Consider the following 12681-nt stretch of genomic DNA (forward strand, 5'->3'; position numbering starts at 1 on the left):
CCACACACCACTTCAGTTTACACCTAGAGCATTATGGGAGATGTAGTCACCCAGGTCATCACTACCGAGCTCCCTTGCCAAAAATAATATTTTATTCAAATATTACCAAAACAGTAATGCTATTATTGCCCTATTAATTTGCATAAGAACAATTCAGTCACTGTGAATTGATGGATGATTTAAAATCCAGCTAAAGGACAGAAGCTGCACTACAATACCCAGAATGCCACAGAATATTTAACTTTCAATGATCTTTGTCCTAGGTCATTACTAGAATACAAACAGGCAACATGTGCATTGTAAATTAAGGGAACTCCTAGCAGCAGTTGGAACAACAAATACTTCCCTATGTTATTGAATGGATCGAATTCAATAAAATGCTATATGCTGAGTTTATATTTTGTTCGTGACATATAATCTTAAAGTCTTGTTTCGTTGAAGTGCACTATTCAATTTAGTTTATGTCCAAGATAACACTGTTTACTCTTTCTTTATTCCCCAGATAACATTCAAATTTTAAACTAGTGAGCAATAACTTAAGATTTTGCACACCAATTCATGAGTTGAACAGCATTGATTTTTCTATCTGAAGTGTAAATGTCATGAACCAGACATAATGGACAAACACGAGCAGCAGCTAGCTAACAGTCATGACCTCCTATTTAAATGTGACCTCCATAATGGAGGTTTTGCAGGTCAGTTTCACTGTAGTTTTCTGAAGAATGGATAAACAGCTAAACAAAAGCAACAATTAAAAATATTAGCTGAAAATAATGGACAAATTTTTTTGGTAAAATTAAAGAATTGACAGTTGATATGTTAGTAACAGCAATGGATAAACAGTTTCCAAAAAATGTTGAAGCAGTTGGCGGTTAGCCAGATAAATAGGTAGTTAAAAAATACAACTAGCTAACAGTAATAGTATATAGTACCAGCTAGTTAAATCTGTGAGTAAATAATTCAATCACTTAGCTAACAGTAATGACTAAACAGTTACCTAAAAACAGCTGAAACAGCAGTCAGCAAAGAGTGATGGATAAACATTCAGCTAGAAATAGTCATACATGTAGCTATCAGTGATAGAATATAGTACCTGTTAGCTAAAAATGAAGAGTAAATAGTTAAATCACAATAAGGATAAAAAGTTAGGAAAATTCAACAATAAAAAGTTGAAGCTGGCTGCACAGTGCCATAGTGGTTAGCACTTTCCCCTTGCAGCAAGAAGATCCCCGGTTCAAATCCCGGCCTGGGCCTGGGATTTGGTGGTTTTGTGTTGTTTTTTAAAAACAACACAAAACCTCATCCCGCTCAACATAAAAACCGCAGAATTACATTTAAAACATTTTCCGGAAAAATGTCCCTTATTACCCCGCTGTCCCTTATAGCCCCGTTTTACGCTAATGAATAAACAGTTAGCTAAAAGCTAAGCAAAGGACGAAGCCTCAGTGTTCCTTAAAAATGATGACTTGTGAATTGTTTCAGTGGAACATTTGCACCAGAGTTGTATTTAAAATGGGTAATTCACCAAAAAATACTAGCAGGACTGTCTTACTGTGCGATATAAATCCTGTGCAAAACTTATGTTGGAAAGTTTGTTGCGAGGAGGTGGCTGTTATTTGCTGTAGTGAATGGACCTTTAAAAATGTAATAAATACCTAGCAAAACAGGAGGAAAAAGCTACGTGAGGCTAATTGCAGGCTGTTACCCCCAGTAGACATAAAGTTAGTCATGATAATAATAAACTGCTGAAACAGACCGCTTAAAGTAATGGGTAAAGAGTTACCTAATAGCAAATGGATAGACAGCTGAAAAAAGTAAAAGTGCTGGATTGATAGTTGGAATATTGAGCTTCTACTACTAACAGTAAGCTGTGTTACATAAGTAATCTGCTGCTGATATTAACTAATTACCTCACTGATCTTGTAACTGTGTTCTTATGTATGCCTTTTTTGGAGAGAAATTACCAGAACAACCAGCCTGTCAGTGGATGCCTAAAATAACCCTCCACGGAAATGGATGTCATCTTCATTCAGCACATTTTGGATGAACCTCCTCAGCTGTTTGGGGTCAGAAGGTCCTGTGGGAGTGTTTCCATCGCTGTGATCCGGCTGGAGGATCAACGAAGTGAAACAGTAATAAAAATATTGTGTCCTTGTGGGTAGGAAACACACTTTAATCCCTGCAAGACTAACAATGATTCAGTTATGTGAGCATGACTCACTTGTTGTGTCGTCCACATTTGGCATTTCATGATAAAGACGTAGGCAGTTAATTTGGACGTCTTTCTACTGGGAAACTCCCACCCACACACACACTCAGAAAAGACAGCGCTGACAACCTACTTTATGGAAATTCAGCCTGATAAAGACAGTTTGGTAGAAATCTGACGGCCTGTTAAATGTCTATTTGTGTTTGCTGCTCAGATCAAAGCAGAGAAACAGGAAGTGGGAGAGGAATGATGACCTGAAAGTTTAGATTCAATGTAGTTTCTTTGTAGTTGTTTGTAGTTGTTTGTAGTTGTTTGTGGTTAGTTTGCACCTTTCTAAAATTGTCTGCATCTCATTGTGGTCATTTTGCATCTCTTGGTACTTGGTAGCATCTAACTGTGGTCTTCTTGCACCGATTTGTTGTGTTTTTGCCTTTTTTTGTGGTCATTCTGAGTGTCTTTGTGGTTGTTTTGCAGTATTCTAGAGTTGTCTGCATCTCATTGTGTTCATTTTGCATCTTTTTGTCGTTGGTAGCATCTAACTGTGGCCTTCTTACACCTATGTGTTGTGTTTTCGCATCTGTTTTGGTAATTTTGCATCTTTCTGCAGTCGTCTATGTCAAACTGGGGTCATTTTACATCTTTTTGTAGTCGTTATCATCTACCTGCGGTCTTTTTATACCTATTTGTTGTGTTTTCGCATCTTTTTGTGGTCATTATAAATTCTATTTTTAGATGTTTTAAGGTAGTTTCTGAGTCTGGTGGTTGTTTGCAACAATTTGTTTTTCTTTTAGATCTCTTTGTAGCCATTTTGCATCTTTTTATAGTTGTTTCTGTCTGATTGTAGTGATTTTGCATGTTTTATGATCCTTTGTGTCAAATTGTGTCCATTTTGCATCTTTCTTTTCACCATTGTGCATCTTTTTGTGGCAATTTTCAAGTTTTTGTGGCTGTCTACATCTCATTGTGGTAATTTTAAATATTTGTGCAGCCTTTTTATGGATTTAAAAAAAAATTGATTGTTTGCAACAGTTTGTGGCCTTTTTAAATCTCTTTGTGGCCATTATGAATCTTAGTAAGGTTATTTTGGTCACACTGAGTTCATCTTTTTGTGGTCATTTTGCATTGTTTTGTGGCTGTTTGCAACTCAATGTGATCATTTTGGATCTTTTCATGGTTGTTTGTGCCTCTTTGTGGTCATTTTGCATCTTTTATTGCCATACTGAGTTGCTTTATGGTTGCTTTATTGGAATTTGTGGTTCTTTTGCATGTTTTTGAGGTCCTTTGGGTCATTCTACATCTTCTTGTGGTTGTTTGCTTCTAATTGTGGTCATTTTGGATGTTTATGGTGGTTGTTTGTGTCCCATTGTGGTCATTCTGTACATTTTTTGTGGTCATTTTGAGTTCCTTAGTCAACTTTCTGCATACTTCAGTGATCATTATGCTTCTTTTTTGGATGTCTCTGATGGTGCTGGACTAAAAGTTTTGTGTGGAGGACATGTCCAGCAGACATTTGGGATTCCCACCGTGGGCGTTCTACTGTCCACCTGCGATCAAACCAGCGACGACTTTGTATAATGTGAACAGGATTTGAATCCAGATTGTGATGCTTCCTCCTACCCACTGATCCACTCATGCTGTAATAATCTGAAGTGCACTGAGGACTGAGTGAGTGATGCTGAAGACATCCGTGGAGATGTCACCGTCTCCCACGCAGCTCACCTCCTCACTTCCCTTCGGTTCCTTGTAGAAATCCGTTTGACACCCACCCACTCACAATGTGACACAGCGGCCTCCACCGAACACCAAAAATACTCCCGGGCGTGCGTGTGGTCAGCGCGTGACGTCACAGCCCTCCTGAAGCGACGTGTTGGGTTTGTTAGCAGGAAGCGAAGGCCGGCTGAAAATAGGCAGCGTGATTCAGATGTGGGACACTTTTAGTCCTGATGGCGAGCCAAACCGTGGAAGCCCCGCTCGCCCTCCAAACACAACAAACAGCCTGGATTATTATTCTGCGACAGGCCGAACTGCACACACTCTGCTTTGTATATTTAGAACACAGCAGTAAACAGCAGAGGCGGTACATGTTGTTGTGTGTACACAGCGGGCTCTTTAGAGGTTTGCGGTCATGAAGGTCGTCTGTGATCATTAATCTGTCAAAGATCCTTTTCGAATGTACTTTTAATGTACGTGATAGAGCGCATGATGTACCTAAAATTAGACTAATCAACTGGATATCCTCCAAATTTACATTCTTCTTATTGCCAGAATTTGTTACTGAGTGTCCACTACTGCTCCAATTCAATGATAAATTAAACCTGTTTTCTAAATACAGGAAGCTGTGAAGTTCCTGAACCGTTTCTTCCCACGTAGAACGTTTTGTAATCATTTATTCAGTGTTTCTTAACACCAAAACACTGGAGCGTCAAACATAAATGAACCACCACCTGTTTTAAAGGCCCATTCCACTCAAAAATACATGTTCTTACTGTAGCATCTATGTTTTTTGTGATGATTTTGTGTATTTTTGTTGTTGTTTTGAGTTTTTTTGTGGTCACTTTGCATATTTATGCAATTTTACACCTTTTTGTGTTTTTTTGCACCTCGTTGTTGTTTTGTGTCTCATCACAGTCATTTTCTATCTTCGTATGGCTATTTTAAGGTTTCTTGTGGGGTTTTTTTGTTTCTCACTGTGATCCTTTTTCACTTATTTAGAGTTGTCTGTATCTCATCGCTGTCCTTATGGATTTTTTTTTGTATTTTTTTGTATCTCATTGTGATTGCTTTGGATATTTTTGTGCCATTCTGTATCTTTCCGTGGTCATTTTGAGTCTCTTGTGATTTTTTTGTGTAGTTTTTCTACTTTTTTTAGTTTCTTTGTATTCGTTTTTAGCTCTCTGTGGTTGCTTTTCATCTGTTTATGGTCATTTTGCAGCTTTGTCTGGTCATTCTGAGTTTATTTAACCACAAACAAACTATTTAGCCATTTTAAATCTCACTGTAGTCTTTTTGCATCTTCTTGTGGTAGTTTTGAGCTTAATGTTGTTATTTATTTTCATCATTTTGCATCTTTTTCTGGTTAAATTTGTGGCTTTTGCATTATGAAATGTTCCTCTTTCTGTAACATTTTGCAGGTGAAGCCGACACCGTGGGTTTACTGAACAACCCCGCTGGAGATTTGCTGCTTTTTGTTTATAGACTGCAGTAAATTCAAAATTTGAGGATCCTTTTTTGCAACATTTGTGACTTTTACATTTTAAAGAGAACACTTAGATCCTCAGTCACCATTGAATACTTTTGTTTCTCCTGGTAACCACGTTGCTGATGAGGAATCTAAGCTAATTTGAGGTTTGCACGCCATTGTTCCTCAGACACTTCAGCTTGAGTGAATCCAAATGTGTTTTGTGACAGACTTTGGTCCGGAGGGTATAGACAGGAAACTGAATCTGGAGGCCAAAGGATCCCATTGGGAAGCTTCACATGCAGCCACTGACAGCACACATCCCTTTAGAAGATAATGAAGGAGGAATATTTAGCCCAGAAACAAGTCGACTTGTTGGGCCATGTGCACAAATCTTTCAAAAAATACATATTTATCTGTTAGAAATGAAAGCTAAATGGACAAAAATGCAAAAAGACTTCTACAAAGTGCCTTCTTTAGGGGTTTCCATGGTCTTTTCTCAATCTGTACTGCAACAACTCATCTATGTGTCTGAAGTTCGGCTGTGAGTCTTTGCCTGCAGAAACCTGCTAACTGCAGCCCACATGGCCTCGGACGGTGGCCGAGCTGCAGGCTTACAGTCTGTAGATGCTCCCACTGATACGGCTGCTGCCTGTTTCAGAAAACATCGTCTCCTCTGTGGAGTCCGTCCGACGTCAAAGCGATGATTTCACGTCCAGGCGTGTGGACCGAGAGCCTCCGCGGTGACGTCAAAGCGTCGTGCTATCGTGTTTACTCTCTCCATGAAAGATCAACAGCAGCCTGCAGTATTTATTGACGTGCTGTAATGCCGTGAGGAACCATAACATAACAAGTCATTGAACATTCTGCCGTGGCCTCCAGTTCAGCTCCCTGATATTTTTCCCAAAGCACAGATGGAGCTGAATTAGGTCAACAAATAAGAAGTGAAAAAAACAAATGCTACTAATGCTGAAATTCGTTTTAAATGGGAGAAAAACAGCTGTTTTGTGGATATGATGACATGTTATGACGTCATTTTGGGCTTATTTGTCGATGCTTCTCGTCTCTGTGTCATCATACATCATTCTACATCTTCCTCTGGTCATTTGAAGCTTGTTTGGGGTCCTTTTATTGTTGTCTGGGTTATTTTGCATCTCATTTGGGGGCATTTTCAGTTTCTTTGTGGTCTCAGTAATCATTTTAAATCTGTCCATGGTCTTTTTAGGGTCATTTAGAGTTTATTTCAGGTTATTTCATGTCTTCATCGTTATTCTGCGCCTTTCGGTCAAAAGTTTGTTTGTAGTTTTTGTGGTATGTCATGTTTTTTGAACATTGTGCAGGTGATGCTGACACCTTTGGTGCAGAAGAAAAGTAAACACTTAAAGAACAATAATAATGAAAAAAGTAACACTGACATTAAGAGCTCACCTAAATCCAAGAAAAAAAGACTTAGTGGTTTTCTGACGATATAGTTTCATATTTGTTCAATAATTTCTTTTAAAAAATAAACTTAATAAGTGTGCTACATGTTTTGAATCTTTACATGTGCTCCTTGCAGTTTGTTTTTTAAACAGTTCCTCTAAAATAGCGACTGCCAGTGACTACAAGTAGCAGCTTTTCTAGTTGAACTGCATTTCTAAGTAGTGTGGTGATAACAGCGCTGTTGAATCAAATAGTTTTTCAGTAGTAAAACTCCTTCACTGATCCAGCAGTAGGTAGGGAGGATCCAGACAAACTACATTTTCTGAAAGCAACAAGTGGAGTGGAGCTTTAAAATAAAACCAAGAATCAGCACATGATGGTACTGCTGAACTGTCTTGACTGAAACATCTCTTTAATTTTGTGTGGAGGTTGTGGAAGGGGCCTGTAGAGTGTCAGATTTATATTTACATTCAACTTTACCGTCATTGCACATGTCAGTGTGGAGACAGAAACTGTTCCTGAACCTGGAGGTTTTAGTCCAGAGGCTCCTAAAACAGTTTGTGTGCTGGGCGGCAGGAGTCTTTTCTGGTGTTTTTTGCTCTCCTGAGACAACACTTCCTGTAGATTCCCTCAATAGCAGGAAATGAGGCTCCAGCGATGTGTTTTTAACCACCTTCTGCAGCGCCTCCTGGACCAGACTGTAACACAGTTGGTGAGGTAGAAGTTCACCAGGATGTCTGAAAAGAGGTGGTCCTCAGGAAAAAGACCCAGGAGGTGGTTCCTGTTTTCAAAAAGGGGTATTAAAGGGTGTGCTCCAGTTATCATGGTTTCAGACTGCTCAGCCTCTAGGGAAGGGTGGTGGTGGGAGGATCGAACTGAATGATTGACCTCAGATTCAGGAGGTTTAATGTAGAATCTGTCCTGACTGTGGAACAGTGGACCAGCTCTTTCTGGCTGAGTGGGTCGTGGGGGTTTGACCATCCAGTCCACGTGTGTTTTAAGGGCGAGCTTCACCCGGCCGAGTGCTAAAAATGACCAATGTTGAAAGTTTCATATTGCACACACTTTTTAAGATAAGGTATGCAACCTGTCCATTTTTAGAGACCTCTAAACACCAACTTTACTGTGAAACCAATTTTTTTCATTTTGAACAACTGGATTGAAATTAAGTGTTGATTTCTCAAAACTTGATTTTTGGACGCACATAAACTGCCCCTTAATTTATCTTCTTACGCTTTTGACCAAAACGTCCCATTTTTGGCATGCTGGTGGTATAGGCTATGTAGAATGCACCTATTAGCCATTTTGTCATATTTCACTGTGGTTACAATGGTAATGAAACGAAACAATTGCTACAAAGATTTTCGTATATAACTCAGCATAGAATGAAGTTATCAAAAAAAATGCTAATAGGTGCATTCTACATAGCCTGTATACCAGCATGCCAAAAATGGAAGTTTTGGTCAAAAGCGTAAGAAGATAAATTAAGGGGCAGTTTATGTGTGTCCTAACTCTTGTACCTGTGATTTCTTCTACATTTATCAAATATGGATACAAATATGACTATTTTGACTATTTGTTTTAAAATACATGATAAATGTCCATCACAGTTTTCTACAGACCAATACCATGTCAGCAATTTCACATGCAGTGATGCAGTGAATGCAGAAGTACGTGAGCTTGTTTGTGAAAGCAAAGTCACATAAATTTGTCTTTACTTTCCGAGTGATTTTGAAGATATTTGCTAGTTTAAAGACAGCAAAGACAAACAGTAAATGCATGAATGAGAGCAGCATGTTTGAAATATCTACACTACCGCTCAAAAGTTTGGCTTCACTCAGATAATTTCATAGCCTAGCCGCGCTAGACCCATGTTCTGACGGCACAAGGGTCTAGGGCCGCTCGACAGGGAGGGAGGCGGGCTAAAAGGTTGTCTATCAAATCACTCTGCAGCAATTGGGTAGGTACACACGTGGACAAAATTGTTGGTACCCCTCAGTTAAAGAAGGAAAAACCCACAATTCTCACTGAAATCACTTGAAACTCACAAAAGTAACAATAAATAAAAATTTATTGAAAATTAAATAATCATAAACAGCCATTACTTTTGAATTGTTGATTAACATAATTATTTAAAAAAACAAACTAATGAAACAGGCCTGGACAAAAATGATGGTACCTCTATAAAAGATTGAAAACTATTTGACCAGAGTGACATGATTAACTCAGGTGTGTCATTTAATTGACATCACAGGTGTTTCCAAACTCATAATCAGTCAGTCTGCCTATTTAAAGGGAGACAAGTAGTCACCCTGCTGTTTGGTGAAAAGGTGTGTACCACACTGAACATGGACAACAGAAAGCGAAGGAGAGAATTGTCCCAGGACATCCGAAAAAAAATTATAGACAAACATCTTAAAGGTAAAGGCTATAAGACCATCTCTAAACAGCTTGAAGTTCCTGTGACAACAGTGGCTCATATTATTCAGAAGTTCAAGACCCACGGGACAGTAGCCAACCTCCCTGGACGTGGCCGCAAGAGGAAAATTGATGACAAATTGAAGAGACGGATCGTTCGAATTGTATCCAAAGAGCCCAGAGCAACCTCCAAAGAAATTAAAGGTGAACTCCAAGGCCAAGGTACATCAGTGTCAGATCGCACCATTCGTCGTTGTTTGAGCCAAAGTGGACTTCATGGGAGACGACCAAGGAGGACACCACTGCTGAAAAAAAGTCATAAAAAAGCCAGACTGGAATTTGCAAAAATGCATGTTGACAAGCCACAAAGCTTCTGGGAGAATGTCCTTTGGACAGATGAGACCAAACTGGAGCTTTTTGGTAAGGCACATCAACTCTATGTTCATAGACTCAAAAACCAAGCATACGAAGAAAAGAACACTGTCCCTACGGTGAAACATGGAGGAGGCTCAGTAATGTTTTGGGGCTGCTTTGCTGCATCTGGCACAGGGTGTCTTGAAAGTGTGCAAGGTACGATGAAATCTGAAGACTATCAAGGCATTCTGGAGAGAAATGTGCTGCCTAGTGTCAGAAAGCTTGGTCTCAGTCGCAGGTCATGGGTCTTCCAACAGGACAACAATCCAAAACACACAGCCAAAAACACCCAAGAATGGCTGAGAGAAAAGCGTTGGACTATTCTAAAGTGGCCTTCTATGAGCCCAGATCTGAATCCCATTGAACATATGTGGAAGGAGCTGAAACATGCCATTTGGAGAAGACACCCATCAAACCTGAGACAACTGGAGCTGTTTGCTCATGAGGAGTGGGCCAAAATACCTGTTGACAGCTGCAGAACGCTCATTGACAAATACAGAAATCGTTTAATTGCAGTGATTGCCTCAAAAGGTTGTGCAACAAAATATTAAGTTATGGGTACCATCATTTTTGTCCAGCCCTATTTCATTAGTTTGTTTTTTTTAAATAATTATGTTAATCAACAATTCAAAAGTGATGGCTGATTTTGATTATTTAATTTTCAATAAATTTTTATTTATTGTTACTTTTGTGAGTTTCAAGTGATTTCAGTGAGAATTGTGGGTTTTTCCTTCTTTAACTGAGGGGTACCAACAATTTTGTCCACGTGTGTATACAACCAATCAGCGCAACGAATAGGCTGATGTAGTTCGTAGAGCACCGGCGGATTGTGGCTAAGTCCCATTAGCTTCCCAACCAGCGGAGCCAACTGGTATATTAAGGATTTGCCATATCCTGTCGGCATAAGTCCTAATACGTCTTTCTTCTCAATGAAACACTTCAGTGCCGTCCTTTGTTTATCTTTCAAGTTGAATTTTAGCTTCAAATCTTTAAGGGCTGTGGCCAAAGCCGAGTCGAAAGATAACTCTTTATTGTGCGCCGGTTGTTTCTGTCAGAATCGTCGCGCCTCTGTCGTCACTTAGTTACGCCCGCCTTCTGACTCTACGCTTCATGGTGATTGGTCCGGCCAGTTTTAGGAGAATCCAGCCTCCAGCCTTATGGAGGGTAACTAGACCCACCTTGGCAGAGAATTAAATTCGTTGCCGTGGGTTGTCTAGCGCGGCTAGGCCAATAATTTCATGTTGTCCACGAGCAGTTTTATCCATGTGCTAACATAACTGCACAAGGGTTTTCTAATCATCAATGAGCCTTTCAACACCATTAGCTAACACAATGTAGCATTAGAACACAGGAGTGATGGTTGCTGGAAATGTTCCTCTGTACCCCTATGGAGATATTCCATTAAAAATCAGCTGTTTCCAGCTAGAATAGTCATTTACCACATTAACAATGTCTAGACTGGATTTATCATTCATTTAATGTCATCTTCATTGAAAAAAATCGGCTTTCTTTCAAAAATAAGGACATTCTAAGAGACCCCAAACTTTTAAACGACAGAGTAAGAAGCATCCAGTAATATCTGTAGCTCTTCTAGTTTCACCACATCAGTGTATTTCTGTTCTTTCCCTCCGGATTGTGGACGGTTTGGACCTAAATAGCCACCAGGACGGGAAAAAGAAGCTGCGTTGTGACTGTAATCACTTCCATATGTCCTCTCACACAAACACTAACATGAACACACTGAGGGCCTCCGGGGCAGAAACTGAGTCGTGGTTTAATCTTTGATTCTCCACGCTGACCTGTTTACTGTATCTGTAACCAGCCGGCTTCTAGTTCCCAGCAGACAAAGAGCAGCTTTGTCATATGTTCTCTACAGCAGCAGAAACCAGCTCTTCTCTTGGCCTCTTTATCCGAACATTTAAGAGCCTCTTGTTGATGATCATACGATTAGACTGGTGATCAAACACATAACGAATGGTTAAACAGACGGCTGTAATAATACAAAATATGGTTCCATAGAGAACCTATTCCATCTCAAAGCATCAGAGGCTTCAGACCGACCATCTGTGATTTCATTTGAAGGTTTTTGGAACATTTTGAAACTCCAGACCTCTTCTACTGGAATCTGACTACCGATCAGTACTTTTGCTTTTGATACAACTTGTCAAACCTGCTCAATCAGTCATGAAAGTTTTAATGAAAATAATGTTTTGATTTCTATTTTTGCAGTCAAACGTTTGGACACAGCTTCTCATTTAATCTTTATTTTTATGACTATTTACATTGTAGATTCACACTGAAGGGATCAAAATTATGCCTGAACACGTATTGCATTATGAAGTAAACAAAAAGTATGAACGAAGTCACAGCATGTTTCATATTTTAGGTTCTTCAAAGCAGCCACCATTTGCATTGATTACTGCTTCACACACTCTTGACATTCTCTGGATGAGCTTCATGAGGTAGAACCTGAAATGGTTCCACAAAATTCCAATATCCTTAAGTTCTCCCTACGTCTAGCCGTGGTTCTGTTTTGACAGGGGACTTTATTTTGCGGTGAAGAATCCCAAAGTGAGGAGAAATGTGATAAAAAATAAACAAAAACACGTAGAAACTGCTTGGAAAACATTTTGCACACCGTGGCCAACAGCCAGGACGGTTTCAAAGTGTTCTCTTTACAGCTGCTTCTGAAAAGCGCCTTTGGTTCGGTTTCACAGCTTTTAACGCGTTTCTTCAGGAACACTGTACATGTACACCTCATAATCATCCATCACTGTCACAGCCTTCTTTCAGACCCGCTGCACGCTTTGACGCCGTTTTACTGCCGTCATGACTGTTAAGTGACATGAGAAACTGGCATCAGACTAACAGAGAGCGCATCAGGAGGTCTGAAAGAGGCGTTAACGACCGATAAAGTTAGAACCACTCAACCTTCAAGACCTACTGAAGACAAACACGCTACCGTGCAGAAGTTTGAGGCAGACAACTTCATGTTTTCCATGAAAACTCCCACTTTTATTCATGTGCTAACATAACTGCA

The 12681-nt window shown here is 39.6% G+C and overlaps 1 long non-coding RNA gene across 1 annotated transcript; it reads left to right on the forward strand.

Annotated features, from left to right (window-relative positions):
* Positions 1–12: 12 nt before the first annotated feature.
* Positions 13–6912, forward strand: LOC110967457 (uncharacterized). Its single transcript, XR_002596808.2, has 2 exons — positions 13–2132; positions 5341–6912. It is a non-coding gene; the product is annotated as an uncharacterized LOC110967457 (long non-coding RNA).
* The last annotated feature ends 5769 nt before the right edge of the window (positions 6913–12681 follow it).

This window comes from Acanthochromis polyacanthus, chromosome 15 (assembly GCF_021347895.1).
Source record: "Acanthochromis polyacanthus isolate Apoly-LR-REF ecotype Palm Island chromosome 15, KAUST_Apoly_ChrSc, whole genome shotgun sequence".
NCBI classification, from domain to species: Eukaryota; Metazoa; Chordata; class Actinopteri; family Pomacentridae; genus Acanthochromis; species Acanthochromis polyacanthus.